Source organism: Aptenodytes patagonicus, chromosome 3, assembly GCF_965638725.1.
Source record: "Aptenodytes patagonicus chromosome 3, bAptPat1.pri.cur, whole genome shotgun sequence".
In the NCBI taxonomy this organism is placed as follows: Eukaryota; Metazoa; Chordata; class Aves; order Sphenisciformes; family Spheniscidae; genus Aptenodytes; species Aptenodytes patagonicus.
In genome coordinates this window covers 37,819,044-37,834,946 of record NC_134951.1, presented here as the reverse complement: position 1 = coordinate 37,834,946, position 15,903 = coordinate 37,819,044, and the positions used below count along the sequence as shown (strand labels likewise).

Below are 15,903 nucleotides of genomic sequence, written 5' to 3'. Positions count from 1 at the left end.
TTGAAATACATTTGTTTCATGCTTTTTCAAATGCATCATGTTTAATCAATTATCACTTTTGTATGTATATGCACCTTTCACATAACAAAAATGTAGCCCATTAAAAAAGGATGAGATCATTAAAAAAGCACCTATTGTAGTAAGATTATCTAACATAATTCGTACTTTAACTGACCAGATTTCTAAAAGGCCAAGTGTCTTTCCGCTGTTGTCTACTAAGTGCCAAGAGCCTCAGTACCACCTAAGAAACAAAAATAAATACTGCGTGGCCAAGGAAATCTGCCATTGGAGGTTACAGTGAAACTCCGAGAAAGCCAAAGTAAGGAGGGTTTGGGCAATTACAACAAACATGCTAACTCTGGGGGTATGGTGGAAGAAACAACTCTGCAAGAGGAGCTGGAGACAGAAAAGGATGGCTCGTTGCACACCAGCAGAAGAGAAAGAGCAAGCACTCTCACGAACTGTACCGTGTGAAAAGACAACAAGGAATGGAGAAGAAAGAAGGTCGAAAGAGACTTAGCAAAGGAAGACAGCAACACACATTTTATATTACCTAGCAGATTGATACTGGCTCGTATTAAATCCTGAGGTAATCATGATCGTGTTTGTACTTGACATGATGTACTTCCATGAAGAACAACCAAGGCATATATGAAGGGCAAAAAAGAAAAGCTAATTTCTATAAACCTAAAAGAACAAGTTGAAGGGAACAAGCAGCTTCCATCTGTCATCAGTGTTCCTATCTTAGCTCCTACTAACAAAATAGAGAGGTTTCTGTCCCAATTCTTGTTAATTACAATAACATCAGTGGAGCTCCCTGACAAACCAAGGAATAAGTATGCCAAGTGGATCTGCACAAGCATTTTTGACCAACAGCAATACCTAACCCTGTAATAGCAACAAGCAGAAAGAGGAAAAGTAGCAAAACACAACATCAAATCTCAGCAAGACCAAAAAAAAAAAAAAAAAGCTGAAGTTAAAAATTAAAGAAAGAACTCCTCAGTTATGGTCTGGACACTGCTTCAGAAGCATTACTAAACAGAAAAGAGGACAGGAAAGACAGAAGAAAACCAATATGGCTAAGAGACAGAGTTTGAAAGAGGTTGTTCAAACCAACTGAATGCTTTCAGACTGTGCAAGTCAGCCCTAGTGAAACCAGCGAGCAGTGAGAGGGAAAGAAAGGAAGTACAAGGCAGACCTCAGCAAACAGATAAAGGCATCAAAGCAAAAATCAAAGGCGTCTTAAGCCGTCTCATGATAAAGTATAAAGAACAGGTAGGAGCAGACAGACACGCTGCCTTGCAGATCTAGCTGGAGTACTTCAAGCTAACGAGGTGAACTCTGGAGTTAACTACCCCTATAGCTGGGAGACCACACTGTGTGACCAATGGTAGCAGTGCTCAAGCACACGAGCTTAAATCATATTCAATGAAGAGCCTCAACAAGGGCAGGTTACTTCAAACCCCTTCAGCTAGCACTTTAACGGCGTATTTGTTTACACCCTCGTGTGCCCTGTTTTCCAAATGTAAACATCAGAAAGAACAAATGCTTCTTGAAGACTGAGGATGACTCTCTCCAGACTAACCACGTTTAAATTCTCCTCCAGTTGTGTCATTTTCCAGCCTTCCCCACCCATTCATCTTCTACATCTCACACTCTCCTACTGTCAAATTAGAGTGCCCCGTTTCCGCACCCAAAGCACCCTGCTGCCAAGCTATTGCTCATCTTCAGGTGACCCAATACAAGAACTGATGTGTTTATTCTCTTTTAAGGCTAAGCACCCATCGGTTTCTCTTTGAGCTCTGTATACAAGATAAAACAAAAGCTACCAATTGGCCTCAAGCCTGCAAAACGCAAAGGACCTCAGCCCCAGCACAAAAAGTAGAAAATCAGATTATGCAAATGAAAAAAATAGTAAGGTAAGAAAGTCCTTCCTTTGATTCCCAAATACTTAAAGAAAATGCTATCACTTATCATAAATACTGGTTTGGTATGTAAATATCTGATCACTAGCTTCCATAACTTGAATTGCAGAAGCTGCACATTATGATAAGTAATAGGGACCCCAGAATTTTAATCCTCTGTAGACCATCATAAACAGCAGCTAAAAGCACATCTTGGTGTAACCAGCAGGCTCACACCAGATAAAGCAAGCATATATTGCATTTTACATCAGCTTTTGCCAAGCTGATTCAGAAAGAGGCCGACGTAGACTGAGTCCCAGTAATTTATTCTAACTCACATGAACACAGATAAACCCAAAGTTCATCCCCTCACAAGAAAATCAGAGGCATATTCCTAACAACCAATTTAAGGAAAAAAAAACCACCAAACCCACAACAACAAAACAACCCACCACTTTTGAGTACTTTTGGATTTTTGGTAATTCACCAGCAATTCAAGAACTCTCCACAACTTAACTAATTTTTCAGAAAAATATTTGAAGAGGAAAGCCTATACTAACTAGTGACAATACCATACATATAGTACTTTTAGATGAGTCATGCTCAGCCCCTGAAGTTCAGACAACACTACAATTCCAACAGAGAAAGTCAAGAGCTGAATCATAACCTTATGCCTATCAGTAACTTTGTCCTCCCCGGCTGCTCTCCTCAATGCTTTAGAAATACTCGAGGGACTCCCAGGGGTAACCAATTCACAACTCCGGCCCCTTCCCTGAACTAATTTGTCTTGTCGAGTTTTGAACTTCAGCTATATAACCCTCTCACTGCAGTGTAATAAAGCAAAACTAAGTAAATAAGTAAATACAGAGATAAGCAAGAAAGCAACCTGCACTGAGTTTTCTCAGCGTGGTAAATACATGCATGTATAAATCACAGAACAGAGACACATTTGAATGATAATTTGTTTTTAAAGTCCAGAAATAAGAAAACATTGCCAAACACCACTTCCCAGTACATATCAGACTGAAAATGGAACTGATATTTTAGAAAAATAAGAATATACACTCAGCCAGGATCCAAGTCAAATCAAATAAACTAGGCACTGCGGATGGCAGCATCAAAGACTGCTGGAGGATCTGCAGAAAACCTCAGATGCTTGACCTCAGGCCACTGCAGAGAGGCTGAACTGGAAAAAAGACAATTGTACTTTCTGTCTTACTACCAGAATAACAAATAGCAAGTAAATCAGAGGTTTCCAAATAATACCAACTTTGATTTGGTCCCTTTATTAAAGGAGAAAATACTAGAAACTAATGACAATCAGCATCTGCAGAGTAACGGGTACAATCCAGGAACTGTTTATTGTCATCCCTCTCTGCACAGAAACTGTAATTCTTTCAGAGACAGAATTAGCTCCTAGAAATGCTTACATTATCAGGTGCCGCCTCCTTTTTCATCTCTTCATATCAGCTTGTACTTCCTACAAAAAGTACAGGTATAATTTACAGGCGATGGGCTGAAACACAGACAATCCTCTACAGATCATAATGCACTCAGGAGACACTCCCCCTTCAGAAACTGGTAGCTAAAAAAGCAAGATTCTTGTCTAAATCTACTCAATCTTGTCTTAACAAAAAAAAAAAAAAAAAAAAAAGAGAGAGGACAGAAAAATCTATTGCCAAGTTCATCAATGTCACTGATAAAGTAATTCTGAAGGATGAGACAGGAAGCTTTCTCTTAACATAAAAGAGCATGAGAGCCATTTAAGACAGTTATCAACAGCAAAGGACAAAAAAGAAGTATTCAGAGCTACCCAGAGAAAGGGACACAGAACACGTTTTGTCAGTAAATCCATCGGTTTTCTTGGGGAGATGAGTATAATGGGCCCCTTATTATGAGGCAAGAATGTACAAATAGTAATTTCAGCAAGAGACAGTAATTGCAAAGAAATCATCTACACTATCTCAATCTCAAAAAAAGATCTGGAACATATGCTTCAAGAATAAAATCCACCGAAAATCCACGAAAATGATCAGAGGGCTGGAACACCTCTCCTGTGCAGAAAGGCTGAGAGAGCTGGGGTTGTTCAGCCTGGAGGAGAGAAGGCTCCGGGGAGACCTTATTGCAGCCTTTCAGTACTTAAAGGGGGCTTGTAAGAAAGTTGGAGAGACACTTTTAACCAGGGCCTTTAGTGACAGGACAAGGGGCAATGGTTTTAAACTGAAGGAGGGTAGATTTAGGTTGGATATAAGGAAGATACTTTTTACGGTGTGGGTGGCGAGACACTGGAACAGGTTGCCCAGAGAAGCTGTGGGTGCCCCATCCCTGGAAGTGTTCAAGGCCAGGGTTGGGTGGGACTTGGAGCATCCTGATGTAGTGAAAGATGCCCCTGCCCACGGCAGGGGGGTTGGACTAGATGACCTTTAAAGGACCCTTCCAACCCAAACCATTCTATGATTCTAAAATAACCTTTAATTCTTGTACTATTCTAGAAGAGTTTGTATTTTCGCAGAAGGCAAAGCACTCTAAAGACTAGGCATCTGAACAGCAACAAATCAGACAAAATCTACCATTAGCACCAACAGGATCTCCGCAGCAGGGAAAACTGCAGACCATAACAACTTCCACATTAGCCACATCCTGACCACAGCTCAACTCTCTCATTTTTGGTAGGACACTAAGTCTCTGCAAAGTTTGAGAAAGTCCTGGGCTTCCCTAAACCTAGGTACAAGGCCAAGCAGAATATGAGCTCTGGATCACAGCTAATCTTTGCTCAGATTTTGCCACAGCCTAAGACAAATGTACTCCTGCCAGACAGGCTGTTTTCTTACTGCTGGGTCAGTGTGTTAGGGAGCTGCAGCAAGTAACTGATGCAACTCCCACAGCTCCATACTTTTACAGACCATGAGTTATATGAAATCCAGCTCAAGAACATCACGCTCACTTCTTGTTCGGAAAATGGTTAGAAGATCTAAGGCAGAAGACTGAGATCAAAGTCCATTTGTATTTTACTGACTCAAATACATCACCTGAACACTACTCACCACCCCTGCCATGTATAAAATGTTATTTATTAATTTAACAGGAATGCTGCAAGAAAGTGCATCCCTGCTCAAAAGATTCTGTTAAAGTCAACAGTGGCTAAAAATTACCTACCAGCATTACCACAAAAATAATTATTAATTTTCTGTCCAAGTGTTACAAAGCCTATACAAGAGACCAGGCTTGTCCAATCCATCTTTCAGAAGGAATCTGGGGTAGCTTTAAGGCTTTCAATAGCAAGTCCCGTGGTTCAGGCAATACAGTGAACATCTGTCTCTTCACATGCAAGAGGGCCGTCCCTGAGGCTGGGAACTGTACTAAAGCACAGCAACCACAGGCACACGCGGTCTCAACAAATCTGACATGAAAGTAAACTGGAAATAACACATGCAGAATCACAGCTACCAGGACCAACCCTTAAACGTAATTAGAAATTTTGTACAGAAGCTCGTGCAGAGGACAAACCACCACAGTCACAGGGTAAGAACAGCCTATTTATTTTGGCAAGGATGCCAAAAGTGGAGTCAAGGAAAGCTTTTAGTCAGGTTGTAAATTCAGCCACAAAATGTGGCTCAGGTGTTTTTAAATTCAAAACTTCCTGAGCAATTACAGCTGGAACAAAATTTCTGGGAGAACGAGCACTGTCATGCTGCCACTGCTACTTCCCGATTGGACTTGGCAGCTCGAAGATGAGAGCATTTATCTATGGCATTTGAGCCTTCATTTCAGACGATGTGAAATATTTTATACAAAGAGCACACCTCCAGAGGTTAGGAAACTCATCACAACCACTTCTCCCTTCTCCTCCTTCAATTGCATGAATATTTAGTTTCCATTTCATTTTCCTTTCTTTAACAATTATCCCAGAATTTAAATTACAGTGGGGCTAGGATCATATTACATTAATTTTCATCTCAGGAACAAAATGAAAAAATGAAAACACTGATATTATTTTCAACTCTAAGTGACACCTTTCCTCCATTTTGTTGCTTTACAGCCCTTCCTACAATATTCTGAATTAAATTGCACACGTTTTAGAGCAAGACCAGAGGAGTCATATAGAAGACCTGTATGGTCAATTTTAGATACTTCTGATTTGGTGGGGGTTTTGTGTGGTTTTCTTTTCTTACTAATTGTAGCGATTTAAATAATATCTATTATCTCAATAAAAGGACACATTTCAGAATTACAGGGCATATTATTTACACAGTTTTTTCAAGTCATTACTTGTCTTGACATAAACCCGAAAAATAAGTTTTAAACTCAATGGATACATCTATGTTAGCAAGTAACACAGTATGATAGGAGCAAATTTGTATAGTGAAACAGCAGCACTGAGGGGTCAGTGCCCATACTACATGCGTTTTGAGGGTTTTACTAAATCTAGTCAGTACCAAATGGCTTTAGTCTGGGTCCCTGGACTGAATATGAATTCACAGCTGGACAGCATCAGGTATTTTTCTAAGGAGCATCATCCACTCCAGCTTCATCCAGACGGGAACCAGTTTGGTGCCTGGACCTGCAGTGCAGTAAGTGCAGACAACCAGGAGGTTCACCACAACAGCAAGCTCCTATGAACTAAAACACTAACAGAGACAAACCTCTAATTGCTCTTCATCCAGCTGCTGATGGATGGCAGGGGAAAAGACAGAAATTGTAGACTGTTGCTCTAACATAGTCACGGGCCAGGTTAGGGCATTTTTTCCCCCTTTTTAGCTGCATTTTATCTTCAACTTTATCGCCTTATTTTTTAATATTGAGCATTAGTGATCATATAACATATAACTACCAATCATACAGCATTACTTCACCAGCAAAAAAAGTCTTAAAACAACGCAAAGACAGTTTCTCGTAAGTTTTTTTTTTTTTAAATAACATAAGCTAAGTTACTCTTCCTTCTTCCTTCCTCAAGGATAGACTATTGGTACTACAACACAAAAATTTTGCCTTAGACCTCCGAAGTTTATACTCTAAATGTATGCTGCTTTTAAAAAAAAGAGTTCAAACACCAGCTAAACCAAGTTTCCCCCTTCAGAGCTTATGTAACTGTAGTGATCTTGCTCTCTAAAAACAAAGCATGATTAAAATCATCTTTAGTTCCCTCTAAATTGTCCCAAGACGATCTAGCAGCCCCCAGCCCATGAGCCACCACCAGGCAGCTCTCCCCAGCCCACCCACAGGCACTGCACTCCAACGAGCACCCGACAAGCAGCCCTCGCCCCAGCTGCGGGAGGACACCCGAAGATATCATGGTCTCACCAGACAACAGGTCTCAAAGTAAAATATCACTTACACGCTCAGCTGGTAACTTACCGCCAGCTCCCCCTCAGATGATGCTGCGGACTGGAAACAGCAACAACAGGAATGCAAGTAACTCCTGTTCCTGCATGTTTTGACATAACCCTGTTCAGCTCTTCCAAACAAAGGCTTGTGCTTATTCAACCTACAAATAACTTTAATCATCATGTTTTGTCTAAAACTGGGGTATGGATTCCTCTCTCCAGAGGAGATTAATCTTCCCACTGCTTGTCGGACAAGAGAGATTTGAGTTAGGGCTTTAAAGCCAAAAGCACAGCTAACATTTGCAGTTGTGCAGATCTAATCATGTATCGAAATTTCTGCTCCTGTTCCAACATTATAAAAAGTAAACTTTTCTTTCATTTACGGGCAATATATAAAATGTAAATCCAAATTGTTTTTGGATCCAAAACACACTGGAAGACATTATTAAAAATACCCTCGAAAAGAGCTTGCACACAGAAGTTTAAAGCTCCAAAACACAAGGTAAGTGTAATGTTACTCTTCCCCACAAAACAACAGATAGCTCCAACAAAAAAAACAAGTAAAACCCTCTTTCCCCTCTGCCAGGACAACTCAGCCCCCATACTCACTATGTAGAGCTCCACTCACAATCAACTTGGAAACTATCAAGAAGTATCCAGAACATTTTGTGACTTAGAGAAGAGCTTCCAAAAAAAAAACCACCACCCCAAAAAAAGCAGGTGAGGTAATTTAACAGCTCACTGCCCCAAGGACAAAAGTTACATTTTCCGGTCCCCTCCTCCCCATTCAGGCAGTACCAGCCCCAGCGCCTGCAGCAAAATATCCCTGCCAAAGTGCACGGTTTAATCCACTCAAGTAATTCCTCCCAGTTCAAAAAGAAGATGGGTGAGCTCCACCGCCAGCATAAGGTAGAAGTGGAAAGTATATCCATGAGAAGGTGGAGATGAGAGCAGAAACTCCTCCTTGAGGCAACAGCAAGTTGTTACGTCAGCTCTCCACATCTCTGAAAATACGTGCAAAAGTGTGAAGGATACAGTCAAAAAGAATGAATACAGACCAAACGTCTGTCTTTTCTAGGGCACGAAAATGAGTCCACTTGTAATTCAAAGTTCAAGCAGACTAACTTTATTCATTTTTAACATACAATCCTTTCTTAGACATGAAAGTTTCCCTTTACTAAAAGCAAAATATTAGATGCAGAAATACAAAGAATATCTGAAACATTAATTAAGAGTATTTTCTTAATGATTCAAGTTAGAAACTCAGACCATTCTAAACCTAATGGTTTTTCCATAGCTTTGAAGATTTTGTTCAGTATTTCTGAAAAGTCAGGAGGTTTTCTCATCTCCCCCAGCTGATGTTACCTGTAATATTTTGCAAAAAATCTCAAAATACATACAAGCACGGCCTGAATTACCTGGACTCAGCTTGAGTTCAGATGCGTGGAGCTTCTGGAATTTATCACCGGCATTTCTTTGAGCTCTCTGATGTCAAGGATGGTTGACATCACATTTCCCAACTGTAAAAGTAGGGTACTTCATGTGGATCACAGAGATTTGGCCAATATGACCTTAAGGATTTAAGCAACGCTTTTCTAGAACAGTTATTTTTAACTGCTGGTTTGGCAGCCCCCAAAAAGGGATTAAGAAAAAATAATATTCCAAAGACCTCACAGATGGGAAATTTCTGACAGATTCCAGGTGCCCAGCAGGAACTTCAGGGGGGGCAGAAATCAAAGAGACTCAATTATTTTTACAAGGTAATGAGCAAAACTGACATCACAATTGATATCACAGGTTCAAACAATGTATCAGCTACATGTCTACACATACAAAGTGCATTCGATACGCTCGATATTGAGACCATCAAGAAAGGCTATCAAATGGAATTGCCTAAAGGAGTGAGAAGGACCAGGTGTAGCTGGAGCAGAAATGCACTGAACAGCCATTTCCACTTACTTTTATTTAATTAACATTCTTGAAGAAATTTCTAATCTTCTCAACACCATTCCCAAGAAACAGGCACAACCCAATTTAATTGAACCTGCTATACATCGTTAGGGTTCACCCAGGTGACTCAAGAGGAAAAACCAAACTTAATTAGATCAATTTAGATCAGTTGCTATAAAATCCATGGGTTTTGTTATTTGGCACATTTAAACCTATTATCCAGTTAATCAATTAGAGAAGAGGATAATGTGAAATAATTCTTAAGCGTGCTTCAAAGATACTTAAATCTTCTTATACTTTTTTCTTTTAGTTCAAACACCTTCAGTGATCAAGAGCAGCACCTTTAAAGCCTTCCTCCAATTCTAGCCCAATCTAACTGAATAGTTTCAAAATCCTTCACAGTTAAAAATACATTATTACTAATTTCTAAGCTTGAAGACACATCCCCTTGTTCTTCCAAGGCCAAGGTAAAACGTTTCCTTGTTGCACATCTTTACAACTTTCCTGTATATGCTCAGTACCAGCCACACAAATTCCTTGAAGTCTTAAACAAATCCTTTGCCAAACAAAAAAGGATAAGGATCACGTAATCACAGGTTAAATATGTACAGTATTTATGTGGAAAACTGACTACAGAATTCTTCAGCCTAGCAGAAAAAGCTGTAATACACAATCACTGGAAACAGGCCACACAGACTAGAAACAGGCACTAGTTTAAACACAATCAATCTTTTTGAAAATCTTTTGCAGAATTACTTTTAACCAGTAACACAGATCTTAAATTAGGGCTACTTTTTTTTTTTTTCTTTCTTCCTAGTTCAATATTTCTCAGTCTGATTTGAAAGACATCACACCAGTCTGCAAAGCAGCTGCCTTTTTTATTTATTTTTCAGCACATATACAGACACAGCCAAAGACAAGTGCTAGTGCCTTCTGCCAGAAACACTTGAGTCAATTCCTGTCTGGTTTCAGCATATGCAGATATTGCAAGTACTCAGAAACATCAATAATGTCAATCAAAAGGTCTAGGAAACAGTTCAAAAAGGCACACACAAAGTCCTGATGACAGAAACATTTAATTAATGAATTGGTGATTACAAGCAAGACCCTCACTGCTGACTGCCAAAAACAGTCCCTGATTTTTTTGCGGGAAAACTAACATGCTAGTCTTTAAAGGATGAAAAATACAATTCTAAACCAAACTGATTGATCAAAGACGCAGAAAAGGCTGTGCTGCTATTAACGGAAAGACTATGGGATCTTGTGGAACTTACTGTCAATGGACCCACAAGAAAAGAACCCGATGATTCCCTTGCGCAGGGCTTTACAAAGCATCCTCTTCAGCTTTCTCGACTTCTGGTCTACAATGCTCCAGCTTAAGTTCATTCAAGCACTCTATTTGGGACTCCAGTCTGGAGATCTTCAGCACTTCCTACATTGCAGCAAATATATTCGCTATTGTAGATGCACATAGTCAATATATCTTCTTTGAGGATTCATACAAAATTTGAGCTCCGTAGGAGCTTAAGTTACAGTGATCAGGAAATTCCACATGCAAGTCAGATATGACCAATGCAAACTCCTCCTTGTGAATAGAAATATTTCAAATCCCCTCTCTCATGATGGATATTTCTTCACACTGTTGAAGGATCTGAGCATCCTCTTGGAGGGGTGGGGGGTGTTAATACCAAACTCCTCATAGATTTCCTATTATTTCCTCTTTGGAGTAAAAATCTTCCTCGGAGAAGAGTTTTTGGTTTTGAATGATTCATGGGAACTAGAAAACTAAAAGCTTGTGAGTATAGTTGTCTTACAACATCATATGATTAGAGATCTTCTAAGGTCATCTTAGAAGAGATTCACAACACAGTGTAAGAAAAAAATCATATGTAGAATAGAGATAAATCTGACTACCTCAGAGGGTTAATTCAAGTCAGACACTTCCTCAGGAATCCAGAAAAGCCCAATTCCTTTGTTTGGTGCTGAGACAGAGAACACAATAAATACATGCGGTTCATTCATGTTCCAGAGACCTATATGAAGTCTTGAGGCAAGAACTCAAGAATAATTGAGTTAAAAAAGAGTAAGATGGTAGTACAAAGCAGTCCACCAATACAACTCATAACCCACTGAACTAAAAAAAAACAAACCAACCCACAGACCCATTTTGCAAAATGCATCAACAGATGAATCAGTACCCTCGTCACACCATGTTATTGGAGACTCCACCTCTCTTTAGGAAGACTCATGTTCCACCCTCCAGAATAGCATACCTGTCTTCAATTACAGGGACATACATGTTTCCTTTTATTGACTTAAGGACACAAGGTCTGAAGAATTATATTATTATTTCTATTAAAAAATAGAGGATATTTAAAAGAAGCACTAAACTATCGTTCAGAAGACTATATTTAAGCCTGGAATACATTTTTACCACATTATCCCCCAAAAAACAAAAGCAGACAATATTTCTTTCTTACTAAACAGAAAGAAAATTACTAATATTAACCATCAACCTGACATTGCATTTCAGTATCAGTGCTCTGTGAAAAGGAAATTCGCATCTTCCACAGTTTCTGCTTCATTTGGGTAACTAATAAAAAGAGCTCGCTAGCTGTAACGGTTTACCCTGACAAACTTAAAGAAAATATATACGATGCTTGAATAACTCCAGTAACTTGGGAACAACAAGGAAAACAAGAAATTAATCAAATGCCTTATCAAATGCCTGCACAACCAGCAACAGCCATTTCCTATACTCCCCTCACAGACAAGGGTGAGCCATGCTAGCTAACCTCGCAGTGTTATGACCTGTGAAGGATACAAATCTAATTTTGCTAAAAGAAAAATTCCACTGCATCTAGTCTGTTAAGATATAATAAATTTTATTTTTTTTAGAAGTGTCAAGTTAGCAAAATTTGCTCACGTTCAAGTTTAAGCACACAACAGAGAACCACAAGTATATTTCAAAGGTTATTCAAAAAGTATTTGGTTTTTCAGCTTTTACTCTGTAAAACTCATTGAAGTTTTACTGGATGCTGTAATTTAATTAATTTCTTCACGCATCCAGCAGCTTGTGCTGTGTGATGATCCTCCTCTGATATGGAAGCTTTTGACATCGTTCTGGAAATGTACACAGTGTGTCCTGTAATAACAGCATAGGAAACCCTAATAAACGAGGTGTGGCTTTGGAGACGACTCCTGAGCCACCCACAAGTGCTCTAATAACCACAGCAGCCCTCCTGTAAGCCTTTACTGCTGCGAGTCTCTTGAACGAGTTTTATGCTGAAAAACATAAGGCAAGGGAGGTAGAGGACAGAGGACTAATTTTTCGCCTGAGCTGCCCTTCTATTATAGCAGCGCAATAAAAGACAGACCTTGACTGTACTGAATTATTTTCATCTTCTTTGCCACTCGGCTTCCTCCTTTTCTCTAGGTATCCCATAGTTTATCTCTTCTCCCAGCCTCAAAATGCTTTTTTGCTCTCTGAAGAGAAACTCTGAAGTTTCTCTTTGCTTTCTAAAGAGAAATTCGCATCTGTTGTTAAAACTGTCAGTTATCAGCAAGTCAAAAAACATGGAAATGGCAGGATGACTGAAGATATTTAAAGGGAAAACGTGCCAGCAGAAAGGGCCACATCCTAGAAAATCACAATTGATGCCATTCCAGGTAAGAAAAAATTCTTGAAATGCTCTGGACCGCTTTTGGTTTTGGGGAACACCAGGAGCTCCCCATCCTGCCAGGGGGGCTGTGATGGTCCTGCACCGTGCTGCGCCTCTGAGCCCAGCTGGCCAGCGAGGCTCTGCCTGGAGGGTGAACCACATCTTCTCAGCTTCCTTCATTCAGCGTGTCCGCAGCTCGGCAAAGCTGCTGTTCCAGACCGTGCTTTCCCTACATCACATGGCTGCTTCTGCCTACACCTCCCTGGTCAACACCAGCATTAATAATTTTGTACCTCTGGTACTTACTACCCTTCTCAAGCCCTTCTACTCTAAACTGCCTTCCCCTTACACATCAAGCTACAGCTAAAATTAGCTTCTAAAGCAGATCTCCAGCTCAACACAGCAGTATTCCCCCCACTTCCATTCTTCCCAAAACAGGAAAACAGATTGCTGCTTCGGTCTAGGAATTTAGTGAATCCACACATACTGTGGGCAGCAAAAGGCATAGAGGTTTCTTTGCTAGGATGCTCTTGGCATGGTGACATGGTGCTTCTGCTGATCAGTGCAATATCATCCAGTGCAAGGACTGCTGTGGGTAGCCAAAGGAGTCCCCAGCAGAGCAGCAACCCACAATAGTCTACAACAACAAAGAGATACTGCTTCCTGCTGATTCGGATGGGAGCAAGCACGTTCCACTGCAGGGCTTCCCAGGCTGTGCTGGGCACATGGGAGCAAAGCCTGCCGTGAGAGGAATGTTCCCCACAGCAAATGTGTCCTCCACGTCACTCTCCCAACCTCAGGCTGATGAGCAGGGGTAATTTTAGGTTGACAGCTTCAAAGTAAGCCATCCCCAATCAAGCACTTACTGGTATGACATTGGTCATCCTCCACAAGGGAAGGCAGAGTAGAGAAAAATACGGATTTTGATTAAAACTCTCTTTCCAATCCTTAAATTCTGCTTCGACCAGATATTCTACCTTGCATCTCTCCACTACCCTTCTCACTAGACACCAAGCCTGGCTGCCAAGTAAAACAAAAAGCAGCATCTCTCATCCTCGGAAAACCGTACTCATGCAGCCAGTTTTACTTGCTCTATTGTACAAACTCCATTTCCAATCTATCTTGGTAGATGCAGTCCATGAAGAGCATGCGAAGCTGCATGCTCATTTGTAGTACTGACGCCATGCAAATCCTTCTCATTTCCAGCAAGTTGTGAAACACAAAAGGCAGGATATCCTGGAAGTAGCAAAGTAAAAGAAAAAAAGAAGAAAAAAAAAAAAAAGAAGAAAAGGCAGGTGTCCTGGGAATAGCGCTTACTCAGGGCTTCTTTAAGGACAGCAGCTGATTCTGAAAACAGAATTCTGATTCAGAGGGAGCCACCTTGAGAAGCCACCCACAAATACCTACACTTGAAGCACCAAGGATCCAGACCACACCTCTGCTGCAGCCTGGATCTCAGAGTGATCCAGGCAGATGAACAACGGGCAAGACACAATGCAACCCAGGAAGCCAATCCAGGTGACGTGCTAACAACATATACTGGAGTATTCATTATGTTTTACGCTCTGGTGAACTCCAAATGAACGCTATCACATGCATCTGGGTCAAAATTTGACTGCCATTACGTTCAACAGTGCTAAGAGGTGGTATCAGCTATCACCAAACCAAGGTCTGCATCCCATGTATGACTCACTATAGCCTGAAGCACTCGAGCTCCACACCAAGCCATTCCCATCCCAGCTAGGTGGGGGCCCTTGGAGGAGAGCCCTGGTACCCGAAAGAGGGGAAATCCTCCCTCAGCTACAGGAAGATCTTTAAAAAAACCCTTCATTCTTCTCCCACCTTTTCTTCTTGTTAGTACTGAAATATATGTGAAGACCTTGACAGAGGTACAATAATAGAGAAGGCGCTTTAGTTTTTCTAACTTCCCTAGGTACTAGTACAAGCTTTTAGCTTACACAAAAAGTTCAACATAGTCCAAACACTTCCAGGAGATGCTTAAGGGAAGTGGTGATGTGGCAGAAAAAAGGAAAAAAAACACCCTTATTTTTCAACAGTAGTAACTTGAAGACTGCTAAGACACGAGCTTCAGAAACAAACGGCCCCCCACACCAACCACCAAACTTTGTTTAAATGCTTGCTAACACAGCTAGACTAATTCCTCACAACATAAAATTGTTTTTCCTGCAAACGTGGCTACTATTTCATATTCGACTTGGTTCTCCTGTACCTTCAGGTGTGTGATAGTAACACAGCTTTTCCTTAAGCAAAGGCCTGAAAAAAAGTAAAATTAAATACTTGAAAAAAAATCCTGTATTGTTCACACAGATGTGCTTACCTCACTGTCAGACTGGAGACTACCAGTTAGAGTTTTGTGAGTTTGCCTGCCTATAAGATGTTCATCACAAAGTTAGACCATGAATTTAAAATGGAGCAGCTGATCAAACTAAACAAAAAAAAGCCACACGAGCGTCATGCACAGCTGTATCTTGCCCGTTAAAACTTCTCCATAAAGTATGTACAGTGAAGTAACAGATCCTTTTGAGAAGGCTCCTGTCATACCTGGATCCTCTCAAAACTCCTTGGCCATTTCCAACACGACGAACAATGGAAACAAGAGAGGCTGCCAGAGAGAACGCGCCGAGTCCTAGGAAAACATGAGCCAATTAGCTTTCATTAATTACAGCTAACCACACCTCAGCACACCTTCAGACACCATTCCAAAACCTTTACCTGTCTTGGTGTGAAATACTTAGCCCAAACTGTGAGGCCTCATGGTCTTCTTACACCCACGGCAGGCACACCCGGGGTCAGTGCCTGAGCACGTGTGGGGACCAGACAGCATCTTTCAGTTGAGGAGGAAAACATGGCTTTAAAGTCCAGCCCAGGCATGGTAGGAAGGGCAACCCCTGATGCTAACCTGTTTTGCCTTCAAGCAGTCAAACCAGCATTTTTCTTCCACTACAATCTTCAAACGTTCCCTCTTAAATCTGCTGGGGTACCTTTGGTCCTCTCAGCTCCTCAGCCTTTTCCACCTTGGCATCGTCCTTCAGCCTTCATGTG

At 40.8% G+C, this 15,903-nt stretch overlaps 1 protein-coding gene across 6 annotated transcripts in view; it reads right to left on the bottom strand.

Moving 5' to 3' along the window:
* The window catches only part of MYO6 (myosin VI), a 115,112-nt gene that overhangs the window by 89,569 nt on the left and 9,640 nt on the right, over positions 1–15,903 (bottom strand). Inside the window, exon 1 of one of the 6 annotated variants that reach the window (XM_076333105.1) lies at positions 15,403–15,423. The exons of the other annotated variants lie outside the window; for them this stretch is intronic. The gene's annotated coding sequence lies outside the window, so the exon portion shown is untranslated. Of the gene's footprint in view, positions 1–15,402; positions 15,424–15,903 lie in introns of those variants that run through there. 6 annotated transcript variants of the gene reach the window in all.